The 24,506-nt window shown below is 48.1% G+C and overlaps 1 long non-coding RNA gene and 1 pseudogene across 2 annotated transcripts; both read left to right on the top strand.

The window, feature by feature from the left end:
• The first annotated feature begins 17,194 nt into the window (after positions 1-17,194).
• On the top strand, positions 17,195-18,744 carry LOC309634778 (non-histone chromosomal protein HMG-14 pseudogene; annotated as a pseudogene). Its single transcript has 2 exons — positions 17,195-17,204; positions 17,303-18,744. The product of its transcript is annotated as a non-histone chromosomal protein HMG-14 pseudogene (transcript).
• Positions 18,745-18,920: 176 nt separating this feature from the next.
• On the top strand, positions 18,921-23,696 carry LOC309634737. The gene is made up of 5 exons (XR_014248389.1): positions 18,921-19,526; positions 22,475-22,707; positions 22,816-22,977; positions 23,099-23,283; positions 23,501-23,696. It is a non-coding gene; the product is annotated as an uncharacterized lncRNA (long non-coding RNA).
• Positions 23,697-24,506: the final 810 nt, after the last annotated feature.

Below are 24,506 nucleotides of genomic sequence, written 5' to 3'. Positions count from 1 at the left end.
GGCCTGCTGTAGGAAAGGGCCAGATGGCGGGCTGGGGCTGAGGCTGGGGAGGGAGAGGCTACCCACCTAGGGCCAGGTGGGGATATAGAGGCCTTCAAGCCCTTGTGAAAGCCAGAGGGATGCAACCCAGAGCCCTGGAGGGGGACCAGCTTCTGGGAGGAGGGGTGTGTGAGCAGGAGGCCTCAGGGAGCTTTGTGGAGAGGTTGCTTCTGCCTGAAGAGAAAGAATACCCACTCTTACTTGTACCTTCTTTGATCTGACCACTTAACCTATGACTATTAACCAACGCTTCTCTAATAAAAAACACTAAATTCTTGTTTCTACTTTCATAACTAATAAGCCCAAACTTATGCTTTAACAAGTGTCATTAGCTCATATTTTTAAGTGATTGAATATGTGAATGAAACTTGTAATGTTTAATTAAATGACAAATTAATATATTAGATTCTCTTAGATGCCCAAAACGTTTGAACGTAGCTAGAACATTTAAAAATTAGATTTGCTAACATCTGAGAGCTTAAGGGCCAGGTCGTGTTCTGCTTGAGATGTGTGATATTATCAGTATTCAAAACAATGATGTAAGATAGGTCTTCTGATTATTTTCTTGAAATTCAGACACAGGGAAACCAAGCAACCTGTTCATGGTCACACAGGCAGTGAGTGGCAGAGCCAGGATTGGAATCTAGGCTCTCATGCCACCTGCCCCTTTATCATTATAATGACCACAAAATAGATTATAACAGTTTCATTAAAACTGGTTAGAGAAATGCTAATATTATGACTTTAAAATTAGTTTCTTCATTACTTCTAAACTTTTTTTTAAAAAACCCTAGTGGGAAACAATTTATTATATATATTCCCAGAGTTGCAATAATATTATCAGGAAATACATTCATGCTTTCTTTGGATTTCCGTCATTTTCATGACCTGAAAAAAAAAGAAAAGAAAACTATCCCAGACCACAAATATTGGTGGCAGATGGATTCTGGAAGGAAACTGGACCTCCTTTCACAGTCCTGTGAAACCTCAGTCAATCATCAGGCTGAGTGCCTTTTTATACTGAAGACTAGCGAGCTGCTCACGGTGTCTTCAACTTCACAGAGGCTGTACTTAAAACTGGAAATATAGAACGCATGTCCATGGCTGAAAATGCAGAAGATGCAAAAGTGTACGTGGAGCAAGGTAAGCCTGGCTGTCCTCCCCGCCCCTCAGTCATCCAGCCTCTGCTCAGATTTTATCTTTGTCTCTATGTATATATTTTATATGTACACATATGGATGAATTGTAACGTGTGGCAGGATATTTCATGCACTGTTCTATACCTTTATTTATTTATTTATTTATTTATTTATTTATTTATTTATTTTTATTTATTTATTTATTTATTTTTAAATTTATTTTTGGCTGTGTTGGGTCTTCGTTTCTGTGCGAGGGCTTTCTCTAGTTGCGGCAAGCGGGGGCCACTCTTCATCGCGGTGCGCGGGCCTCTCATTATTGCGGCCTCTCTTGTGGAGCACAGGCTCCAGACGCGCAGGCTCAGTAGTTGTGGCTCACGGGCCTAGTTGCTCCGCGGCATGTGGGATCTTCCCAGACCAGGGCTCGAACCCGTGTCCCCTGCATTGGCAGGCAGATTCTCAACCACTGCGCCACCAGGGAAGCCCTATACCTTTATTTTTTATTTTGAACTAATTTTAGACTTACAAAAGCATTGCGAAAATAGTACTGTGCCAATATACTTTTCCCTCAACTTCCACTTATGTTGCCATCGTATATAACCATAGGACATATTTGACAAGTACAAAGTCATTTGGATTGTAACGGGTTTTTCCAGTAACGTCGTTTTTCTGTTCGAGGATCCAGTTCTGGGTCTCCTCATATTTAGTCATCGTGTCTCCTTAGTTTCTTCCCATCTTTGATGGTTCTCCAGTCTTTCCTTCTCTTTTGTGACCTTGATTTTGTTGAATCATTTTGTAGAGTATCCCTCAGTTGGAACTTGTCTGATGCTTTTTCATGATTAGATGGCAATGCAGCATTGAGAAGGAGGCCACAGTGATGTGATCATGTGTCCTCATTACATCATATCAGGGGAGGCAGGCCGTCCGTCTGAGCTGCTGGTGGTGATCGTAACCTTGATCGCTTGGCTAAGTAATCATTTGCCTTGATTCTCCACCGTATGCTTACTATTTTCCCCCTTGTAATTATTAAATAGTTTGGAAGAGATAGAGTTCTTCCAGGTTGGATCCTTCGGTGTATCCTTTCAAACATATATATCCTTTAAAAATCTGTGAGCACTTCCTTACTTTTTGGTACCACAAGATGCTAAAATATCCAAATACATGTTTATATATGCATATTTTATTTATGCATATGTATATTTATTTTAATAGGTGGCAACATATTTCACACATTGGTCTGTTTATTTTAAACCTAATTTTATCTTGGAGATTATTCCATATCAGTACATATACAAATAAACCATTTAAAAATGCTAAATAATATTCCAGTTTATAGATGTTGTACGGCCTATTTTACTGGTCTTCGTTGATGGGCATTTAAGCAACTTTTAATTTTTTTTTTTTAAAGGTCACAGACATTTATTTACTTTAATTTTTTTAAATTTATTATTTTTTTGGCTGCATTGGGTTTTTGTTGCTGCGTGCGAACTTTCTCTAGTTGTGGCGAGCGGGGGCTACTCTTCACGTTGCAGTGCGTGGCTTCTCTTGCTGCGGAGCACAGGCTCTAGGCATGCAGCCTTCAGTAGTTGCAGCGTGTAGCTTAGTAGTTGTGGCTTGTGGACTCTAGAGCGCAGGCTCAGTAGTTGTGATGCCCGGGCTTAGTCGCTCTGCGGCATGTAGGATCTTCCCGGACCAGGGATTGAACCCGTGTCCCCTGCATTGGCAGGCGTATTCTTAACCACTGCGCCACTAGGGAAGTCCCAACTTTTAATCTTTTGCTACAATAAGCAATGTATGTGAGAGGATATTTGTAGGATGAATTCCTTCCTAGCAATGTGTTTGTTTGCTGTTTTTTTAATTCTTGGTCATTCCTGGAAATATCACAATTTTTTTAAATGGTGAAATGTAATACACAAGTAGGAAGGTGCACAAAACATGAATGTAGAGGTCAGTGAATATCACAATATGATTATCCATGTAACAACCATTGAGGTTTAAAAAAAAAAAAAGGCCATTGTCCACAGGCACCGGGGGTCCCCCTTGTGCCCTTCCCAGTTGCTCCTTCCTTAACAAAGTTTCTCTTATGGTAATCACTTCTGTGTTTTTGTTTGTATTTATCATCTAAGCATTCATTCCTAAACATTATGTGTAAGTTTTACTTTATTTATGAAAAAGTAGAAAAATACATATTGTGTGATTAGATGTCCAGCATTATTGATTCAGCATTGTTTGTGAGATTTCTCCATTTTGTTGCCTGTAGCTATGTTTCATTCATTTTCCTTGTTGTATAGTATTTCATTGTATAAATATACCACAAGTCGTTTATCCATTCTAATATTGATGGACTTTTTTCCCCCCAGTTTTTGGCTATTATAATGAAGGCTAGAGTGCATATTCTTGTATATGTGTCTGTACTTATCAGCTCAGGCTACCATAACAAAATAGCACAGACTGGGTATTTAAACAACAAATTCATTTTCTCACAATTCTGGAGTCTAGAAGTCCAAGTTCCAAAGTGCCCTTGGCCTGGATGGCTGCTTTGTCTCTGGATCCAAATGATCTTTCCTTGGATGAGCTGGGGGAGGGGAGAGGACAGGGGAGGGGGATGAAAGAGCTCTGGTGTCTCTTCTTATAAGGATGCCAGTCTTATCAGATGAGGGCTCCACCCTTATGACTTCACTTATCTCTAGATGCAGTCACATTGAGGGTGGGGCTTCAACATAGGAACCTTTAGGAGGGACACAGTTCATTCCAGAACAGTCTCCCAGTACACCCAGGAGGTGTTTTGACTTTTGCCTTTAGTATAAAATTAACAGGCATACCTTGTTTTACTGTGCTTTGCTTTATTGCACTTTGAAGATACTGTGTTTCTTTACAAACTTAAGGTTTGGGGCAACACTGCATTGTCGGGTGATGATTAGCATTTTTTAGCTAGAAAGTATTTTTAAATTAAGGTATGTACATTTTTTTAGACATTGCTAGTGCACACTTTCAGACTATAGTGAAGTATAAACAGAACTTTTACATGCACTGGGAAACCAAAAAAAAAAAAACCATTTGTGTGACTTGATTTATTGTGGTATTCGCTTTATTACAGTGGTCTGGAACCGAGCTCATGATAGTTCTGAGGTCTACTTGTACCTAGAATTTAATAGAAAATTTTATTGTTTTAATTATAGATTCTCATGCACTTTTAAGAGTAATACAGAAAGGTTCTTTTTACACTTTTCCCCAGGCTTGCAGGGATAGGAAGCACCAATTACCCACGTGGGTCACTTGGACAGGGCATGTCACCTTCCCCTCTTTGCTCCTCAACCCTATGTTCTACCTGCTGGTGACAGAGCACCTCATAAATGTCACTGCTGTGGGTCTAGACAGCTTCCTGGAGGAAGGCATGTCATCTCGTAGGCTGTCATCTCTGAGCTGGCGCTTGGGCTGTGATCATGCTGTCACTGTGTGTGCCTGGCAGCTGCCTGGTGCTGTGGCATCTGATGGGACTGGTGATCCCTGGCCACGTGTCCCCTTCTGCTCCTCCTGTGCCATAAAGTGGGTCCCTGGGTCTGAGGTGATATCATGTGGGATCCTGTATTGGTGATGCTGGCCGAGGTCCTGTGGACACACTCGTATACGGAAAATGTGTCTCTTCCTGTCAGAATTACTTGCTGCCCCTTTCAGAGGAGAGGGGGGTCCAAGGCACCCAGCTTTCCCCTAAGTGACTGGGTGGTCTTCCAGGGGATGGCGCCGTAGTGGGGACCTAGTTTTGCTCTGCTGCTGGCAGGACTGGTGCTCAGCAGTGGCAGTCGCTAGACCAGCCTGGGTGACTGAGAGCCGAGGCCACGGGTCCACACACAGGATCCCTCCCTTCACCGTGTCTGGTCCCTTCACGTGTCCACGGTGCGTGGTGCACGCTGTGGTGGCCAATGACAGAGACCGGCCAACATCGGCTCCCGAGTGGGTTAGTCTACCTGGCCTGGTGGGTGGTTAACTCACACCAGAAAAACACTCGGACCTCACGCCTGCACCTGAATGGATCCAAACACCTGCCTCTACCCAGACCTCCTAGTTTCTTGCTGCCCTTTGGTGGTGGGATGGACTTTCTCGCGGTTAATAGGCTGCACATGAGGCTGTATGTGCTTTAACTTTGGGTCCCTCTCCACATGGTGGATGACCAGGGGCACCATCTGAAGCCCCTCCCATGGGGGATTCCCCCCCCACACACTGTCTTTCCCAGCCACCCCCATGCAGCCAGAGGCGGGAGCTGAGGGCAGGGCTGCTGCAGCAGTGGTGGGTGATGAGGTCTCTTCATGCAGCTCCTTGTGCCCTCGGGTCCCGCTTTGGTGACGCCCCGGCTGCACCACTTCCGTCTCATGACGGACTGCTGCTTGGCCCATGGGATCTAGTGACTTGGTGGTTCTGACAGGACCCAGCTCAGGGATTCTGGATGTGGCTGCACGGTCACGTGGTGCCCTATGGCCACCGCCAGGGCCAGCGTGGCAGGAGTGCTTTTCCAAAGGTGTGCGAATCTCCATTGCAGACGACTGTGGCCTTCCTCCAGGGCCTCAGGGTCTGCATTATGACTCTCCCATGGGGGCTTGCTGTAAATTCCGCATGGCATTATTTTCCCACCACTGATACCCCTCAGACTATAGGATGTGCAGGATCACTTAGCCCAAAAGACGGGGCTTGCCGTCAGCACAGCCTTGGACCCGCCGGTGTCCTTTTCTGCTCCCAAGTCCACTAAAGCCTGTTAGAGATGCAAGTTCTCAGAACGCACCCCAGACCTACTGAGGTCTGGGGGTCAGGTGCATTCATCTGCGTTTTAACCTTCTTGGGGTCCAGCTCTGGTGTTGGGGTCGTGCCAGCCTCAAGTATGAACGTTCCAATCATACACTGGGAAATGGGAGCTGGGAGATGACCACCAGGTGGGTATGGATCCAGTGGACCCGTGTGGACCAGGACTCCATTTATCACCTGACTGCCACAGGTCCGCACTCCAGCAGGGGGCCACGATGATGCCCTAAGCCCATAGGTATCCATGCCAACTAGGACCTTGTGTCCAGTTGCCTACGATGTTTGGGTATTCTCTTTTTCCAGTGTACATTACCTGCGTAAGTGGCCGTAGGTTCCTGGATGTGAAGGACTCCGGAATCATTACCATGTACAGTTGCCACAACACTGCCAGGTCCTTCCTCCTGCAGGGCACTGGGTTTCAGGTTTGAAAACTGGCTTCCGTCCGGAGGCTGGGCAACAGCAGGACTTTTTACTGTGGCTGCTGCCCTCAGCCTCCTGATCACCCAGCTTGATGTTTTATGTACAGACTAAGTAGTACCCCTATTGGCTACCCAGATATTTTCCCCCTAGAGATGCCATGTTCCATTAACCCCTGTGAGACTGGCCCTTGGACCTGGCCACTCATGATTGCATCTTCCTGGCTTTGGAGGGTTGAGTGGCTTCACTGAGCCTCTTGTTTGGGGAAGGGTGGTCATCACCCCGACTGCTCTCAGAGACCCTAGTTTAGCACGCAACCTGTGCCACTGTAGTGATAATTAGCACCTCCAGCACATTACACAATTATCCTTTTTTTTTTTTTGGCTGAGCCACACGGCTCATGGGATCTCTGTTCCCCGACCAGGGATTGAACCCGGGCCACTCCTAATCCTTTCTTTTTACCAATCCTTTCTTTTTAAAGTTCTAGTCTCTTAGCACATTTGATTATAGTGCAGTATTGTTGTCTATATTCATTATACTATGCGTTAGGTCTCTATAGCTTATTTACTACTTATTGTAAGTTTGTGCTGTTAAACTACATCTCTCTTATCCCCCAGCCCCCTAACCTCTGGTAACCACCATTTGTACGAATTTGACTTTTTAAAATTCCACATGTAAGTGATACCATACTTGACTTGTCCTTCTCTGTCTGACTTAGCACTGTGTACTCAGGGTCCATCCATGTTGCTGCCAATGGCAGGATGCCCTCCCTTCTCTGGCTGAATAATATTCCACTGTGTGTATACACACCTTAGCTTCTTTGTCCTCATCCGTTGATGGGCAGTGTGGTTGCTTCCATATCTTGGCTACTGTGAATAATGCTGCAACAAACATGGGAGTGTAGCTGTCTCTCTGAAAGGATTGTGTTCTCTTTAAAGGCTGAATAACATTCCGCTGTCTGACTTTGAGCCTTTAAATGCATTCTTCCACCTTTTGCTACGTGCCAACATTTCTGCTTTACTTAGTGTGGGCTACTGTTTTCTCTGTTTCTGGGAGCCATCCTAGTAGTGAGATTGCCTCATCTCGGGATCCTTGTCAGGTATTAGACTCTCTGTCTGTCGAAAGTGCTCACAAAATGGATAACCTCCCCCTTATCCAACCTTATGTTCTGCCTGCTCTTCATGCAGTACCACCGGCATCTGGTCCTTGCATCCTCTCCAGGTTCCCGCTGGCACAAGCTGGCTAGCTTCCGCAGCAACTTAACAGGCAGCACACACCCAGCCAGCCTGTGGTTAGTTATTGGCCTAAAAAAAGCCTGTGGAGCAGATCCTGGGGGGTTTGGGGGAGGCACACATTGTGTCTGTATTGTCCTCAAGCAAGCAGGGGATGTTAGCTTTTGGTTTTTAAAAAAAATTTATTTTACTTATTTATTTTTGGCTGTGTTGGGTCTTCGTTGCTGCGCTCAGGCTTTCTCTAGTTGCAGCGAGCAGGGGCTACTCTTCGTTGTGGTGCACGGGCTTCTCATTGCGGTGGCTTCCCTTGTTGCGGAACACGGGCTCTAGGTGCGTGGGCTTCAGCAGTTGTGGCGCGCGGGCTTAGTAGTTGTGGCTCACGGGCCTAGTTGCTCCGCGGCACGTGGGATCTTCCTGGACCAGGGCTCGAACCGTGTCCCCTGCATTGGCAAGCGGATTCTTAACCACTGCCCCACCAGGGAAGCCCCGGGATGTTAGCTTTTAACAGGGCGGTCTGGGCCACTCCTGCAGGCTTGGAGGGATTGGGTAACACAGATTTTCAGGGGCATCAACCCAGATATCAGGGTCCCAACCTTTTCCAGCCTTGTCAGAGCCGTCCTTCTTTCAACGGAAGCTTCACTCTGGAGCTCAGCTACTCTCTGTGGGTGAAGGCCTGGGCTTCAGCCTTCTCTGCTCTCCTGCAGAAAGTGAGAACCTCTTTTCCAGCAATGAGGTTCCGGCTTTCACACTTGTCTGTAACTGTGTCAACTGCACTCAGCCTTTCACTGAGATTTTCTAGGCAGTGGTTCTCCAGGTGTGGTCCCCCAAAGCAGTATCAGCGTCACCTGGGAACCTGTGAGAGATGTAAATTCTCAGAATGCGCCCCGTAGTGACCCAGAAAATCTGGGCCTGGGGTGCAACAATCTGTTCTAACCAGCCCTCGGGGTGACTCCTGCCTTCTAAACTCGAGAATTACTGTTTTCCTTCAGAACTTCAGTCAAGCTTAACAAAGCCGCCTAATTCCTCTGTTGTCCCATTTCCTTGACATTATACACTGTCTAAGTTGACTAGTGATGGAAGTTCCCTCTTGGATCATGACCTCGTGCCCGAGGCTGTCTGTGCTCCACCAGACACTTGTGTGGGCTCCGGGCAGTAGGGCTCCAGCACCAAAACCCATCTTTTTGCCCGATTTGGGGGGACCACTCTTGACGTAATTATCGCAAGTGTAGTTTCTCGGGAGGCAGATTTTGAGATGGTATAATGCGCAGATGCTCCTTAGGGAGCGCTCTTGGGTCGGGTAGGTGCGCAGGGGAGAGGAAGGAAGCGGACCGGCAGAGGGGGACGTGGGCCTAAGACGCAGGACAGGTGCTAGGACAGGTGTTAGCCGGCCCCCAGCCTTCCACCTCCACCTGGTCAGGCGTCTGGATGTGGGAAACCATGCGGGGCCGGGACGGGGACGCCTGGGGGGGGGGTCGGGGACGTGGTGGCCGCAGGAGGGGGACACCGCGGGCGGTGAGGGGGCCCGCAGGGCGGCTCTGTTCAGCTGAGGTCCGGCCTGGGTGCCCACAGGCTAGGCCTTTGTGCCTCTCCCCGCAGCCGGGGTCATTCGGGAAGGCCGGGTGGGTTGACACGCCCGGAGCTCAGCGCGCACTGAGGTTCCTGCCTTCACGAGGACGAAGACGGGCCTGATGACCGGGCTTTAAGGGAGCCTCGAGAGTCGGGGTCTGCGGGGCCGTGGCGGAGGTTAGGTGGAGGAGGCAGCCCGTGCGTCCCGGGATGTCCGCGCGCTGCACACCTGCTGCTCGTGTGTGCGCCGTTTCCTCAGCAGGTAGGCGAGCGCGGCTCTCAGCGCCTTACCCGGTAAATGAAGAGGCGGTCTTGAGGGTGACTGTCCATTGCAGGTTCAAGCGAGGCCGGAAGGTGTCTTCCTCATCGGCCTCTTTCCCTTCCTAGCTCTGAGTTTCCATGTTGTCCAAGGAAAGACATTCTCAAGGGCAGAGGGTGGGTTATTACCCGATTTTCACCAATGTCCTCTCATGTTGACTATTCCGAGGACTCTTCCGGACATCCCTTTTGATATATTTCTATCAGAGTTCTGAAGTTTTCCTTTGCTGAAGAACAAACGAACTAACGAGTCCATTTAGGACTAAGCAAGGACCGGGATCTCCCTCAGGAGACATTCTGGGGGCTCTGGCTTCGGGGCGAGGCTGGGGCAGGTGTGGAATTCTCACCGGCTCCTCACGGGGGGTTGTAAGTCTCATCCTTTTTTTTTTTTTTTAAATATTTATTTATTTAGGCTGCGCTGGGTCTTAGTTGCGGCATGTGATCTTTCTAGTTGCAGCATGCGGACTCTTAGTTGCGGCGTGCACACGACCTATGGGATCTAGTTCCCTGACCAGGGATCGAACCAGGGCCCCCTGCATCAGGAGCCTGGTCTTACACGCTGAACCACCAGGGAAGTCCCAAGTCTTGAATAGATGGTTTTGCTGAATGATGTGGATAAGTAAGCTTATCTATTTTTCCTTTTACCTATTCCCTTTATAAATATGGTTATGTACAGGAAATTGAAACATTTAGAGTGCTTTGGGAAACCGGTAAAACTCTGAGGCAAGAGGCCTTTTGTGTTACTTTTACAGAACTAGCCGGATGTGTAATTGATAAGATGGTCCTCCATCCGGTGGCTAACTCTGGGGTCAGCTCTCGGGACTAGGAACTGACCACATTTGGAAATGCCATACTTGTCTTAAAAATAATAGGAAAAAAAAAAAAGCCCGCAAAAGGGCATGGAGGCCAAACCATCAGAGCCAATGTAGTCTTTGTCAGGGCTGTGGGATTCTTGACAAGGCTTGAAAAAAGCTCAGTAAAAAGTAACTCGTTGTCTTTGTATGGCAAAGCAAGCCCCATGGACATTTAAAGGGAGTGGGATGTTTCTATAATGCAAAGTATCCTTGACAAGGACGGTCGGGAGGGTGGAGCAGCTCACATCCCTAGAGAAAGGGCGGCCATGGGAGCAGACTTGGAGTCTCACACCCAAGCCTCGCAGTGTTTCCAGAGCCCTGGAGAGGACGCCTGGGTGGGTGGAGGGAGCTGGGGAGGAAACTTGCTGACCGCTTCTCATACTACAGTTATCAGAAAGCATGAAACACATGAGGTCAATGTTCAACTCCCCAAATTAGAGAAAACAGAATCATCTTAAGGAAACAACAACTGAGGAAATAAAACGATTAGAGCAGAAACCTGTGGAATACAAAACACTAGGAAAAGCAAAGCCAGAAGCTGCTTCTTTAAAAATATTAGTGAGACATGAGTCCATATTGATACAAATCAATGACTGAATAAATAAGCCAGGGAGAACAGACAAACTTCCCATGCAGAAAAATTCTAAGTAATTCATGCAGATACTCTGCCCTCCAGGGGGTGGAAGCAGACTCCTTGTGTTTTAATTAGGCGTGGGCTGCACAAAGTGACTGACTTCCAAGACTGCGGTCTGGAAGGGTGTTTGAGTGTAACTTTCCAGCGGAGAGACCTGACAAGCCTACCTTGGCTACAGTGATCAAGGTCAACATGGAGAGTGAAGTCAGGTTGATTGTACACACCTTTGATATGATGGGATGGCACATCACCTCTCCAGCTTCTTTCCCCAAACTCAAAACTCCAGTCTAATCATGAGAAGAGAATCAGACACATGTCAATAGAGGGGCATCTTATAACGTACCTGACCAGTACTCCTTAAAATTATCAAGGTGAAAAACAAGGAAAGCCTAAGGAGCTACAACAGCCAAGAGGAGCCTACGGTGACGTGATGATTAAATGTAATACAGGACCCCAGAACAGGAAAAGAACAGTAGGTAAAAACTAAGGGAATCCGAATAAAGTGTGGACTTTAGTTCCTAGTAATTATAGATATTGGTTCATCAGTGTGTTAAAAGATGAACTGACACTAACAACAAACTATCAAAAAGAGGAATTAAACAATCTCACAATCGCATTGAAAAGAATAAAATACCTAGGAATAACCCTACCTAAGGAGATAAAAGACCTGTACTTGGAAATCTATAATACCCTGATGACATTGAAGATGACACAAACAGATGGAAAAATATACCGTGTTCATGGTGTGGAAGAATTAATATCGTTAAAATGACCATACTAAACCAAGGCAATCTACAGATTTAGTACAATTCCTATCAAAATACCTAGGACTGGGCTTCCCTGGTGGTGCAGTGGTTAAGAATCCGCCTGCCAATGCAGGGGACACGGGTTCGAGCCCTGGTCTGGGAAGATCCCACATGCCGCGGAGCAACTAAGCCCATGCACCACAACTACTGAGCCTGTGCTCTAGAGCCCGCGAGCCACAACTACTGAGCCCATGTGCCACAACTACTGAAGCCTGCATGTCTAGAGCCCGTGCTCTGCTACAAGAGAAGCCACCGCAGTGAGAAGCCTGCGCATCACAACGAAGAGTAGCCCCCGCTCGCTGCAACTAGAGAAAGCCTGTGTGCAGCAACGAAGACCCAATGCAGCCAAAAAAAAAAAAAAAAAAAAAAAAAAAATACCCAGGACTTTTTTCACAGAACTAGAACAAGTAATCCTAAAATTTGTTTTGTGTATACTGAAGAATCCTTGCATTCCTGGGATAAACCCCACTTGATCATGGTGTATGATCCTTTTAATGTGTTGTTGGATTCTGTTTGCTAGTATTTTGTTGAGGATTTTTGCATCTATATTCATCAGTGATATTGGTCTGTAATTTTCTTTTTTTGTAGTATTTTTGTCTGGTTTTGGTATCAGGGTGATGGTGGCCTCATAGAACGAGTTTGGGAGTGTTCCTTCCTCTGCAATTTTTTGGAAGAGTTTGAGAAGGATGGGTGTTAGCTCTTCTCTAAATGTTTGTTAGAATTCACCTGTGAAGCCATCTGGTCCTGGACTTTTGTTTGTTGGAAGATTTTTAATCACAGTTTCAATTTCATTACTTGTGATTGGTCTGTTCATATTTTCTATTTCTTCCTGGTTCAGTCTTGGAAGGTTATACCTTTCTAAGAATTTGTCTATTTCTTCCAAAACCTGCTTTCTTGAGTAATCATTAACTTACAGGGGTGTCCCATACGTCTTTCTTTACTTACAATCCCCTGTGGGATTAACTATTTAATCAACTACTTTGTCCCTTTACTCTGTCCCTATCACATAGAGTAACCCATGCATTTAGGAAATCACTTCTGACTGTGGACTCTGCCATATTGCACGCTTACGATTCTAAGTATTACAGAGGACTTCTATGATGTGTCCAGTTTTATCATCAATAGGTATAAGCAAGCTTCCCCAAATATCCACCTATTCAGCCTCCACATGATTGGAAACTTGGAAATTTAGTCTTTCGAAAGAGACTGAACTTTCAAAAATCAGGAGAAAAACTATCATTGCCTTGATTGAAAGGATTTTATTGGGAAACGTTACAGGATCCTTATGTATCGCCCAGAAGTAAATGATCTTTGGAAGAGAACTACCAGACCAAGAGCTTCAGATCAAGCCAATGATGATGTTAGAGAGGGGAGATTTCCCCTTCTATCCCTCTTGAGTTCTTGTGGCTGGACTAATAATAAAATCGACACAAGACATAATAACAGAAGAAAAAGAAACACATTTTAATTGTGCCACTGAGGTCTCATAGAAACGGGGCCTCAGAAGTGGCCAAAGAGGCAGCTTTTATAATTTTTAGACAAACAATAACTCTGTGAGAAATTGACAGGGAAAAGAAAGCTTTGGGTGCTCAGTTAGTGAAGAATCTAAACAGAGTTTGGGTTTGGGTAGTAAAGGAGCAACAAGGTGTGTTTATACAGGTTCCTCGGCCCCCAGTTCCCCATCGCTGGTGATAAGGGTGCCCTTCTACCCCACAGGCAAGGAATCCACCTCTCACAGGGGAGATTTGTTTCCTGCTTCCAGTGAGACAGTAGGGTCAAAATTTCCCTCTTGCCTCAGCTCTTTCTTAAATTACTTTAATTCAAAATGGTCAACATGCCATGATGGCATATTTTGTCCCACCCTGAACCCAACAATGACATGAAGTAGATAACTTCAACTCCAGACAAGAAAACAAGATACATCTTTGGTAACAGCGCCAGCCTTTTTCATTTTGCTCTATTGTCATTGTCCTTTGGTGCCCCCTAGTGGTGAACGGAAAGGTTTCACGACTCTTTCACAGATCTACAGGCACACCTCCGAGATATTGGGGGTTTGGGTCCAGACCACTGCAATAAAGTGAATATCGCAATAAAACGTCACATGAATATTTTCGTTTCCCAGTGCATATAAAAGTTATGTTTAACCTACACTGTAGTCTATTAAGTGTGCAATAGCATTATATCTAAAAAAATATACATCCCTTAATTAAAAATACTAAATTGCTAAAAACTGCTAACCATCATCCGAGCCTTCAATGAGTCTTAATCGTTTTGCTGGTAGAAGGTCCTGCCTGGATGCTGGTGGCTGCTGACTGATCAGGGTGATGGATGCCAAAGGTCGGGGCAGCTGGGGCAGTTTCTAAAATAAGACCACAGTGACGTTTGCCACATGGATTGATGCTTCCTTTCAGGAACAGTTTCTTTGTAGCATGCAGTGCTGTTTGGTAGCATTTTACCCATAGTAGAACTTCTTTCAAAATTGGAGTCGTTTCTCTTAAATTCTACCACTGCTTTATCAACACAGTTTATGTTGATAAAGCATAAAAAAATCTCATTTGAAATCTTTTGTTGTCATTTCAGCGATCTTCACAGCGTCTTCACCAGGAGTAGATTCCATCTCAAGAATCCACTTTCCTTGTTCATCCATAAGAAGCAACTCCTCATCCATTCAAGTTTTATCCTGAGACTGCAGAAATTCGGTCACATCTTCAGTCTCCACTTCTGATTCTAGCTCTCCTGCTGTTTCCACCACATCTGCAGTGACTTCCTCCACTGGAGTCTGAACCCTTCCATGTCATGCATGAGGGATAAAATCAGCTTCTTCCAGACTCCTGTTAATGTTGATTAGTGTGATTCTTCCCATGAATCACAAATGTTCTGTTCTTAATGGCATCTAGGATGGAGAATACTTTCCAGAAGGTTTTCAATTGACTTTGCTCAGATTCATCAGAGGAATCACTATCTATGGCATCTGTAGGCTTGCGAAAGGTACTTCTTTTCTTTTTTTAAATTTATTTATTTATTTTTGACTGCGTTGGGTCTTCGTTGCTGTGTGTGGGCTTTCTCTAGTTGCGGCGAGCGGGGGCTACTCTTCGTTACAGTGTGGGGTTTCTCATTGCGGTGGCTTCTCTTGTTGCGGAGCATGGGCTCTAGGCACGCGGGCTTCAGTAGTTGCGGCTCGCGGGCTCAGTAGTTGTGGCGCACGGGCTTAGTTGCTCCGTGGCCTGTGGGATCTTCCTGGACCAGGGCTCGAACCCGTGTCCCCTGCATTGGCAGGTGGATTCTTAACCACTGCGCCGCCGGGGAAGCCCAGTGAAATGTACTTCTTAAATAATGAGACTTAAAATCAAATGACTCCTTGATCCATGGGCTGCAGAACGGATGTTATATTACCAGGCATGAAAACAACATGAATCTCGTTGTCCATCTCCACCCGAGCTCTGGGGTGACCAGGTGCATTGTCAACGAGCAGTAATATTTTGAAAGGAATCTTTTTTTCTGAGCAGTAGGTCTCAACAGTGAGCTTAAAATATTTAGTATATCATATTGTAAACAGATGTGCTGTCATGCAGGCTTTTTTGTCCCATTTATAGAGCACAGGCAGAGGAGATTTAGCACAATTCTTAAGGGCTCTAGGATTTTCAGATGGTAAATGAGCATTGGCTTCCACTTAAAGTCGCCAGCTGCATTAGCCCCTGAAAGGGGAGTCAGCCTGTCCTTTGAGGCTTTGAAGCCAGCCAGTGACTTCTCCTCTCTAGCTATGAAAGTCCTAGATGGCATCTTCTTCCAGTAGAAGGCTGTTTCGTCTACCTTGAAAATCTGTTCACCTTCATGAATTATCTTAGCCAGATCTTCTGGATAACTTGCTGCAGCTTCTCCATCAGCACTTGCTGCTTCACCTTGCACTTTGTTGTTATGGAGACAGCTCCTTTCCTTCAACCTCATGGACCAGCCTCTGCTGGCTTCAAACTCTTCTTCTGCAGCTTCCTCACCTCTCTCAGCCTTCAGAGAATTGAAGAGAGTTAGGCCCTTTCTCTGGATTGGGTTTTGGCTTCAGAGAATGCTGTGGCTGGTTTGATCTTCTGTCCAGACACTAAAACTTCCTCCATATCAGCCATAAGGCTGTTTCTCTTCCTTATCATCCGTGTGTGTTCACTGGAGCAGCATTTTAAATTTCCTTCAGGAACTTGTCCTTTGCATTCACAACGTGGCTGTTTGGTGCAAAAGGCCCAGCTTTCAGCCTGTCTCGGCTTTCCTCACTAAGCTTCATCATTTCTAGCTTCTGATGTATACTGAGAGACGTGCAACTCTTCCATTCACTTGAACACTTGGAAGCCATTGTAGGGGTATTAATTGGTCTAACTGCAATATTGTGTGTCTCAGGGAACAGGGAGGCCCTAGGAGAGGGAGGGAGATGTAGGAATGGCCGGTCGACGAAGCAGTCAGAACACACACAACATTTATTAAGTTTGCCAGCTCGTATGAGTGCAGTTCTTGAAGCCCCCAAATAATTATAGATTAGAGGCCACTGCAACAAATATAATAGTAATGAAAAAATTTGGAATGTTGTGAAAATTGCTGAAGAGTGACACAGAGACCCAAAGTGAGCAAATGGTGCTGGTAGACTTGACCCATGCAGGGTTGCCACAGCCCTTCAATTTGTAGAAAATGCAATATCTGTGAAGCTCAGTAAAGTGAAGTGTCATGAAGCGGGGGTCACCTATACACATTTAAACTTAATCCTCTGTAGGGTGTGGAGAAAAGGGAACCCTTCTGCACTGTCGGTAGGAATGTAAATTGGTGCATCCAGTATGGAGAACAGTGTGGAGGTTCCTCAGAAAACTAAAAACAGAACTACCATAAGATCCAGCAATCCCACTCCCAGGCATATAACTGGAGAAAACTCTAATCTGAAAAGATACATGCACCCCTATGTTCATAGCAGCACTATATACAAGAGCCAGGACATGGAAACAACCTAACCGTCCATTGACAGAGGAATGGATAAAGAAGATGTGGTACATATATACAATGGAATATTACTCAGCCATAAAAAAGAATGAAATAATGCCGTTTGCAGCAACATGGATGGACCTAGAGATGATCACACTAAGTGCAATAAGTCAGACAAAGACAAATACCATATGATATTGCTTATATGAGGAATCTAAAATATGACACAAATGAACTTATCTATGAAACAGAAACAGACTCCCAGACATAGAGAACAGACGTGTGGTTGCCAAGGGGGAGGGGGGAGGGGGATGGAGTGGGAGTCTGGGGTTAGCGAATGCAAAGTATCATACGTAGGTTGGATCAACAACAAGGTCCTGCTGTAGAGCACAGGGAACTCTATTCGATACCCTGTGATAACCCGTAAGGGAAAAGCATGTGCAGAAGAATGTGTGTAGGCAGGTCCCAGCAGCTGGGGGTGGGGCGTGGGAGGGGCGGCGGCGGAGGCCAGGCAGCCCGGCTTCCCGAAGGCTCTCTGCGCCACGCCCGCCAGCAGGCACCCCGCAGGCGCCGGCCCCCCCGACCAGGACGCCCAAGAGCAAGGTCAGCTCCCCCAGGGAGCGGCGAAGGAGGAGCCCAAGAGGAGATCAGGTGAGCTTGTCAGTTAACCGGCTCCTGCGAAAGTGGAACCAAAGCCAAAAAGGGCGGCGGGAAAGGATAAATCTTCAGACAAGGAAGTGCAAACAAAAGGGAAAAGGGGAGCAAAGGGAAAACAGGCCGAAGCGGCTAACCGGGAGAGTAAAGAAGACTTACCTGCAGAAAACGGAGAAACTAAAAACGAGGACAGCCCGGCCTCTGACGAAGCAGGAGGGAAAGAAGCCAAGTCTGATTAATACCACACACCCGGTCCTATCAGCGGTCCCTGTCTCCCTTCTTGCACGATCCAGAGGAATATTTTTAGCAACTATTTTGTAAATGCAACCTTATTAGGAGTTCTAGAAACATTTTTTAAAAGGAGGCTATCCCACCTCATCCCATTTTTTTAAGTGTAAATGCTTTTTTCTAAAGAGGTGAAATCATTTGCTGGTTGTTTATTTTTTGGTACAACCAGAAAATAGTGGGATATTTTTTGAATTTTCCTCACAGCGTTAATCCTAACCTTCTGTTCTATCAATATTGGACATTGACCCCCAGATAATGAACTATTAATACGTATGCTGACTTATGAAGCAAGCTTACAGCAGTAGAAACAAATGTCCTCAGTGACTCCCCGGCCTCCGCGTTAAGGGGCTAATAATTGTCCTGTTTTTCATTGTGATCAATGATATTTAAACTCCCTATTCCGGTTGTGCATCACTGACGTGCTACTTTTTTAAAAAATTGAAATTATATGTATTATATATATATATATAATATATATATATGTTGTTGTTTTTACGAAACTAGTCCAGGTTTATTGCTGAGATGCTAGAGCGGGGGGCCGCCCTTAGGATTAAGGCCACGGCGGTGTCTGGATCCGAGGATGGAACCGTGATCATCCACACTGGACGCCGTGGCCAGTTTGTGGCCTCACTAAGGCCCCCGGGAGCCACGTTGCCTGGACCTGTGTCCCACCTGGCGCTGGGCTCTGCGGGCCAGATTGTGGTGCGGAGCTCAGCGCGGGAGCGTCTCGGGCTCAGGTCACCTACTCCTTGCACGTGTACTCGGTGACCGGGAGGCTGCGAGCTTCCCTGCCCTTGGCAGAGCAGCCCACAGCCCTCGCGGTGACGGGGGACTCTCTTCTGCTGGGCACGGCCCGGTGTGCCCTGAACAAACTGCTGCCGGCCGCGCCGCCCCTGCCCAGAAGGTGCCCGTGCGCAGCGTGGCTGTGACCCAGGAGCGCAGCCACGTGCTCGTGGACCTGGAAGACGGCAAGCTTATCGTGGTGGGCGCAGGGCAGCCCTCTGAGGTGCGCAGCTGCCAGTTTGCGCGGGAGTTGTGGCGGTCCTCCCGGCGCATCTCCCAGGTGTCGCCTGGGGAGACGGAGTACAAGCCGGGAGAGGCGCGCTGACAGCCTGCCCCGCCCCGGGAGGCTCCGCCCCGCCCCGGGAGGCCCCGCCCCCGGAGGCCCCGCCCCCTGGAGGCCCCGCCCCGGAGTCCGCGGGGAACCGAGGAGGGGCGACCTCCAGCCCACACTCTGGCAGGGGGTGGGCGGGGCCCCACCGCCGCCCAGCTCAGGGATTGGTGGGCGATGTCACTCCAGGAAGCCCCGCCCCTCGCCGGCAGAGGGCCCGTGTGGAGTCCCAGCACTGGTCTCAGCACAGTCCGGGGTGGGGAGCCCAGGTTCATCGAGCAGCACCGCCGGGGCCTGGAGTCAGAATATGTGCCCGCCCACCTGCACGAGTGGATCGACCTCATCTTTGGCTACAAGCAGCGGGGGGCCGGCTGCGGAGGAGGCCCGCAACGTCTTCCGTTACTGCACCTATGAGGGGGGCCGCGGACCTGGACCCAGCGGCGAGTGAGCGGAGCAGAAAGCCCCGGAGGGCATTATCAGCAGCTTCGGGCAGACTCTCCGGCAGCTGCTGAGGGAGCCTCATCCCGCTCGGCTGTCAGCTGAGGAAGCAGCCCAACGCCCTGCGCGTCCGGACGCTAACTCGCCTAGCATCTCCCAGCAGCTGGACCAGCTCAAGGCCTTCTTCGCGGAGGTCATCAGTGATGGCGTGGCCCTAGTCCTGGCCCTGGTTCCCCACCGGCAGCCCCACTCCTTCGTCACCCAGGGCTCTGCAGACCTGCTGGTGACCGTGAGTGCCAGTGGGCTGCTGGGCGCCCACAGCTGGTGGCCCCATGACCGTAACTTAAGCAACTACTTCAGCTTCAGCAGTATATCTGTTCGTTTTCAGATTCTTTCCCATTTAGGTTATTACAAGATACTGAGTACAGTTCCCCGTGCTCTACAGCACGTCCTGTTGTTTATCTATTTTATACATAGTAGTGTGTGTATGTTAATCCCAAACTCCCAATCCATCCCTCCCCTCCCCCCTTGGCAACCATAAGTTTATTTTCTATGTCTGTGAGTCTGTTTCTGTTTTGTCAATAAGTTCATTTGTGTCATATTTTAGATTCCACATATAAGCGATATCCTATGGTATTTGTCTCTCTCTGTCTGACTTACTTCACTTAGTATGATCATCTCTAGGTCCAACCATGTTGCTGCAAATGGTATTAGTTCATTCTTTTTAGGGCTGAGTAGTATCCCATTGTATATATGTACCACGTCTTCTTTATCCATTCATCTGGTGGTGGACACTTAGGTTGCTTCCATGTCCTGGCTATTGTAAATAGTGCTGCAATGAACATTGGGATGCATGAATCTTTTCGAATTAGAGTTTTCGCCTTTTCTGGCTATATGTCCAGGAGTGGGATTGCTGGATCATATGGTAGCTCTATTTTTAGGTTTTTAAGAAACCTCCATCCTGTTCTCCACAGTGGCTGCATAAGGTACTCTTTTTATGTGGACAACAGGACTTCACCTGATTATTACCAAAACCTATCTTGCGTATATAGAGTAACGTTTAGAAACTTTCCAATTTTAAAACACCTACTCCTACAGAAAACTGCTTCTCTGAGAAAGATACTCAGAGACCCAAAACGAGGGAAGAATGGACTATTCAGCAGAGCTTGCAAGAGACCTGGCCAGATAACTAGGTCCCTCTTCATCTCCATTCTGGGTGCTCCCGTTCCAGTGGTAGAAATAATCTAACTAGAAAAGGTGGTCCAAAATTTGTCTCTGGTTATGGATAATTATGCAGCCTTTGTTTCCTTCTTGGCCAGCTAAGAACTTTGTTTTTTAGCAAACACTGCTTGCTAGCCTGGTTCACTATTGGTCAGGGAGAATAATTTGTGGTTGGTTAAAAGAAAAGATGACCTGGCTTTCTAGAACAGATTCAGATGGAATAGGACCTGATTTCATGGCCTGGTTTTGAAATCTACGCTCTCTCCTTTGTAGCCTATTAATAGGATTGATAATCACTTTGTTTCTAGTAATTATCTGTATCCTGTCCAGTCTTAAGTGCTACTGTGTAGTCATGAGCTCTTTTTATTTTTTATTTTAATTATTATTATTATTATTATTATTATTTTGGCTGTGCTGTGCGGCTTTGTGGGCTCTTAGTTCCTCGACCAGGGATTGAACCCGTGCCCCCTGCAGTGGAAGTGTGGAGCCCTAACCGCTGGACTGCCAGGGAATTCCCTCATGATCTTTTTAAATGATTCATCACCTCTTCTTGCAACCAAAGGCACATGGAACTAACTGTAGTGGAGACGCAGACCGTGTTCTCCAAATAACCGTGTGATCCATGGATTTTGATGATGGGATGGTGGGTCTGAACCCTGTAGATGAATGTCTTTTGTCTTCTGTCTTTTTGCCTTAGGCCAAAAAGGGAGACTGAAAAGTGAAAAAACAGACCCACAAGTTGCAGCAGGAAGCTGGCAGATAAACTCTAACAAACATTTCTTGCCAAACATAAACGTCTCTTGCAGAACATTTTCACTAGTCAAGACCACTCAGTGATTGTGATGGAACAGATGGGGAAAGACCACTTACTCTGTAACTAGATTTGAAACTAGGCAGAGACAATGACACTCTGCAATCAAGACAAATTAATCTGGGAATTCCCTGGTGGTCCAGTGGTTAGGGTTTTCACTGCCGAGGGCCTGGGTTCAATCCCTGGTTGGGGAACTACGATCCCACTAGCCATGTGGCAGAGCTAAAAAAAAAAAAAAAAAGGACCAATTAATATCCTTGCCTCCTAAGAATTGCCAAGATAACCACAAATTGTCCCATTTAAAAAAAAATTTATTTATTTATTTTGGCTGCGCTGGGTCTTAGTTGCGGCATGTGGGCTCTTAGTTGTGGCATGCGGGCTCTTAGTTATGCCACGTGGACTCTTAGTTGCGGCATGCATGTGGGATCTAGTTCCCCGACCAGGGATGGAACCTGAGCCCCCTGCACTGGGAGCGTGGAGTCTTACCCACTGGACCACCAGGAAGTCCCACAAATTGCCCCATTTTTACAAAACTGGCCTCTGCTTCTCTAAACACTCCTTAGACTCATGCAGCCAAATCCTGTGATAGGCTCCCTCCCACCCATCCCATAAAGAGGCTCTGTGTTCCTCTCAATTGATGCAGGAGAATAAACGAGGCCACTGTGTGGTCGGCAGGCGGCACCCTACGGTCTGAAGGTTTGTGCACCCACAAGGCACACGCTGAGTTCCAAACCTCCGAGGCGATGGTCTTAGAGGTGAAGCTTTGGGAGGGATCCTCATCATGAAGGTGATGAGTATCCTTCTAAATGAGGCCCTGGAGAGCTTGCTCGCCCCTTTAGCCACGTCAGGACACAGCCAAAAGGAGGCTCACCAGACGCCAGATCTGCTGGTGCCTTGATCTTGGACCTCCCACCTCCAGGACTTTGAGAAAGCCCGCAGCCCATGGGATTTTGTTACGGCAGTGCCTGTCTGAACCAGGGAGGCCACTTGGAAACCCCTGCTCCAGAACATTCCACCCCACAACCCCAGGTCTGGTTCACGCCCAGCAGATCTGCTGCAAGATGTGTTCAGACTAGAATGAAGATACTTTTTTAAAAATTTGTTTTTCTTCTTCTTCTTTCTTTCTTTCTTTCTTTCTTTCTTTCTTTCTTTCTTTCTTTCTTTCTTTCTTTCTTTCTTTCATTTCTGGCTGCATCCGGTGTCAGTTGCAGATTGCTCTGTAGTTTGCACCTCTAGTTGAGGCGCACGGGCTTAGTTACCCTGCAGCAGGTGGGATCTTAGTTCCCCCACCAGAGATCGAACCTGCATCCCTTGCATTGGAAGGCGGATTCTCAACCACTGGATCGCCAGGGAAGTGCCTAGAATGAAGATACTTTCGAATTCCTGGGCATCAGGGATCAGATAATCCAATTTGGATGAAGGGATTGGTGAAGAGCAGGTAATTAGTTGGAATGGATTTCCTTGAGAGCAGCTGCAGGGCGAGGTCACCCCTCCCTAGGGTGGGTTGTTTAGAGACAATATTTAGGCAGACCCTGGGCCTTTCCAGGTTTCTCTAAGTCCTGTTGGGATGAGTTCCTGGACTTGGCCCTACTCAGAATCGGCTGGGAGCAGTGGGGCGTGGAGATCAAGCCGTGGCGGACGGTGCCCGAAGATTTTACCTTTCCTTTGGAATTTTACATAGAAGAGGACCAGGAGGAGCCCACGTTTGGTGAGTGGTCCCTGCCCACGCCCCCTCCCCCTGCCTTTCTTCCCTTCCCCGGCCCCCGTCTGTCCCAGCCCATTCCCCGCCCCTCACCTCCCCGCACTGGTCCTCCCGCCCCGCCTCGCAGGCCCCCTGGACCGGACCTGGCCCGCATCATCGAGGCGCACAGCCAGACCCTCGTCCGGCTGGAGACGCGCTTCACGGCCACGGGCCTGACGCGCGTCCTCGCCGTGGGGCCGGTTGAGTCCCGGCAGCGGCTGTTCCGCAGGATCTGGAGCCCCGGGAGCTGGGACCCCCAAAGCCGGGCCCGAGGTGGGTGACCTCAGAGGACTTGATGGTAGAGTCGCTGGCATCTCGGTTTCCTGGAGGATCAGCGGCCTGTCTGGGCATCCGGGGCTCCCCCAGCTCTGCAGAAGGGGGCGCCCTCGGGGAGTGAGGGGAGGCCCCGGGAGACGCGTTTGGGGCAGGCGAGGCCCGGGCTGCGGTGACTTCACTGGGGTCCCAGTGTCACCCCGCCCTCGCCCTGCAGACGCGCGATGCTGCCGTTGGTGCAGAACCTGCCCCTGACCCCGCCCGACCTGGCCGCCCCGCCGCGCATCGCGCTGGACCCGCCGGGCCTGTTTTCGTCCCACGGGAGAGGGCGCACCGTCTCCCTTCGGCCCTCTCAGGCTTCCCCTTACCAAATGCTTGGCTCTAGACGCCTTTCGATTTCGCTCTGGCAGTAAAAGGATTTTGCTCCCCCAGGGCAGTCGAGACGTGAGGGGAGTTTTGGATCCGCGTCGGTAAAAAGACCTGAAGGGCATTGACACAAGGTGGCATTTGTGGCCCGGTCTCATCCTTCAAAGGCCGTAAGTCCGCTGGGGTGTAAGAAAGTGGTCCACAAGCAAGGATCCGCTAGAACAAGCGGCCCAGTGTGCAAAGCCTTTGGTGTGCTGCTCCGTCCTTTGGATGAACTTCTCTGGCCCACGAGGGGCTTCTGGGCCAGTGCAGGAGAAGCCAACAGGAAAGACAACTGCTTCTCTTAGACCTGGAGCTTCCTCAGGCTGCTCTGGGTTGAATGAAAACAGGGGCTTCTAGGAAAGGTCCTCTCCTAGAAGCCCAGGGTCCCCTTGGACCTTAAAAGGCAGACAAGAGGAGAAAGGCGGGAGTCCAGGTGGAGGCAGAAAGTGGTCCCCCGCCAGCGGCCTGGGAGGTGGGCGCTCGGGCACTGTCCCCAGATTGCCAGCCGTAGGGGCTGGGATTGGTCGTGGTGGGGTGTTTCCGGGAGCAAAGCGTCCTGAGGTCTCTCAAGTCATGAATAAATTGACTAGTAAGGCTCTTAAGCCTCCATTCCAGAACTTCCCTGGGTGCCGAATCCTCATCTGGAGCTCTACCTGGGGTTATGGACTGGGGAAACTCCAGAGAGGGAGTTGTGACTGGTTTAAGCCAATCATGGTGGCTGCGGCCAGGTTCAGGAGTGAGCGTGTGACCTGCGTTAGTCTAATCAGGGGCCGGCAAAGGAGTTACATCCCACTGGGCTGGCGCCCCTCCCCCCC

This window comes from Balaenoptera borealis (assembly GCF_965194805.1).
Source record: "Balaenoptera borealis genome assembly, chromosome: 9".
Lineage (NCBI taxonomy): Eukaryota > Metazoa > Chordata > Mammalia > Artiodactyla > Balaenopteridae > Balaenoptera > Balaenoptera borealis.
This window is presented reverse-complemented; position numbering and strand designations above follow the sequence as displayed.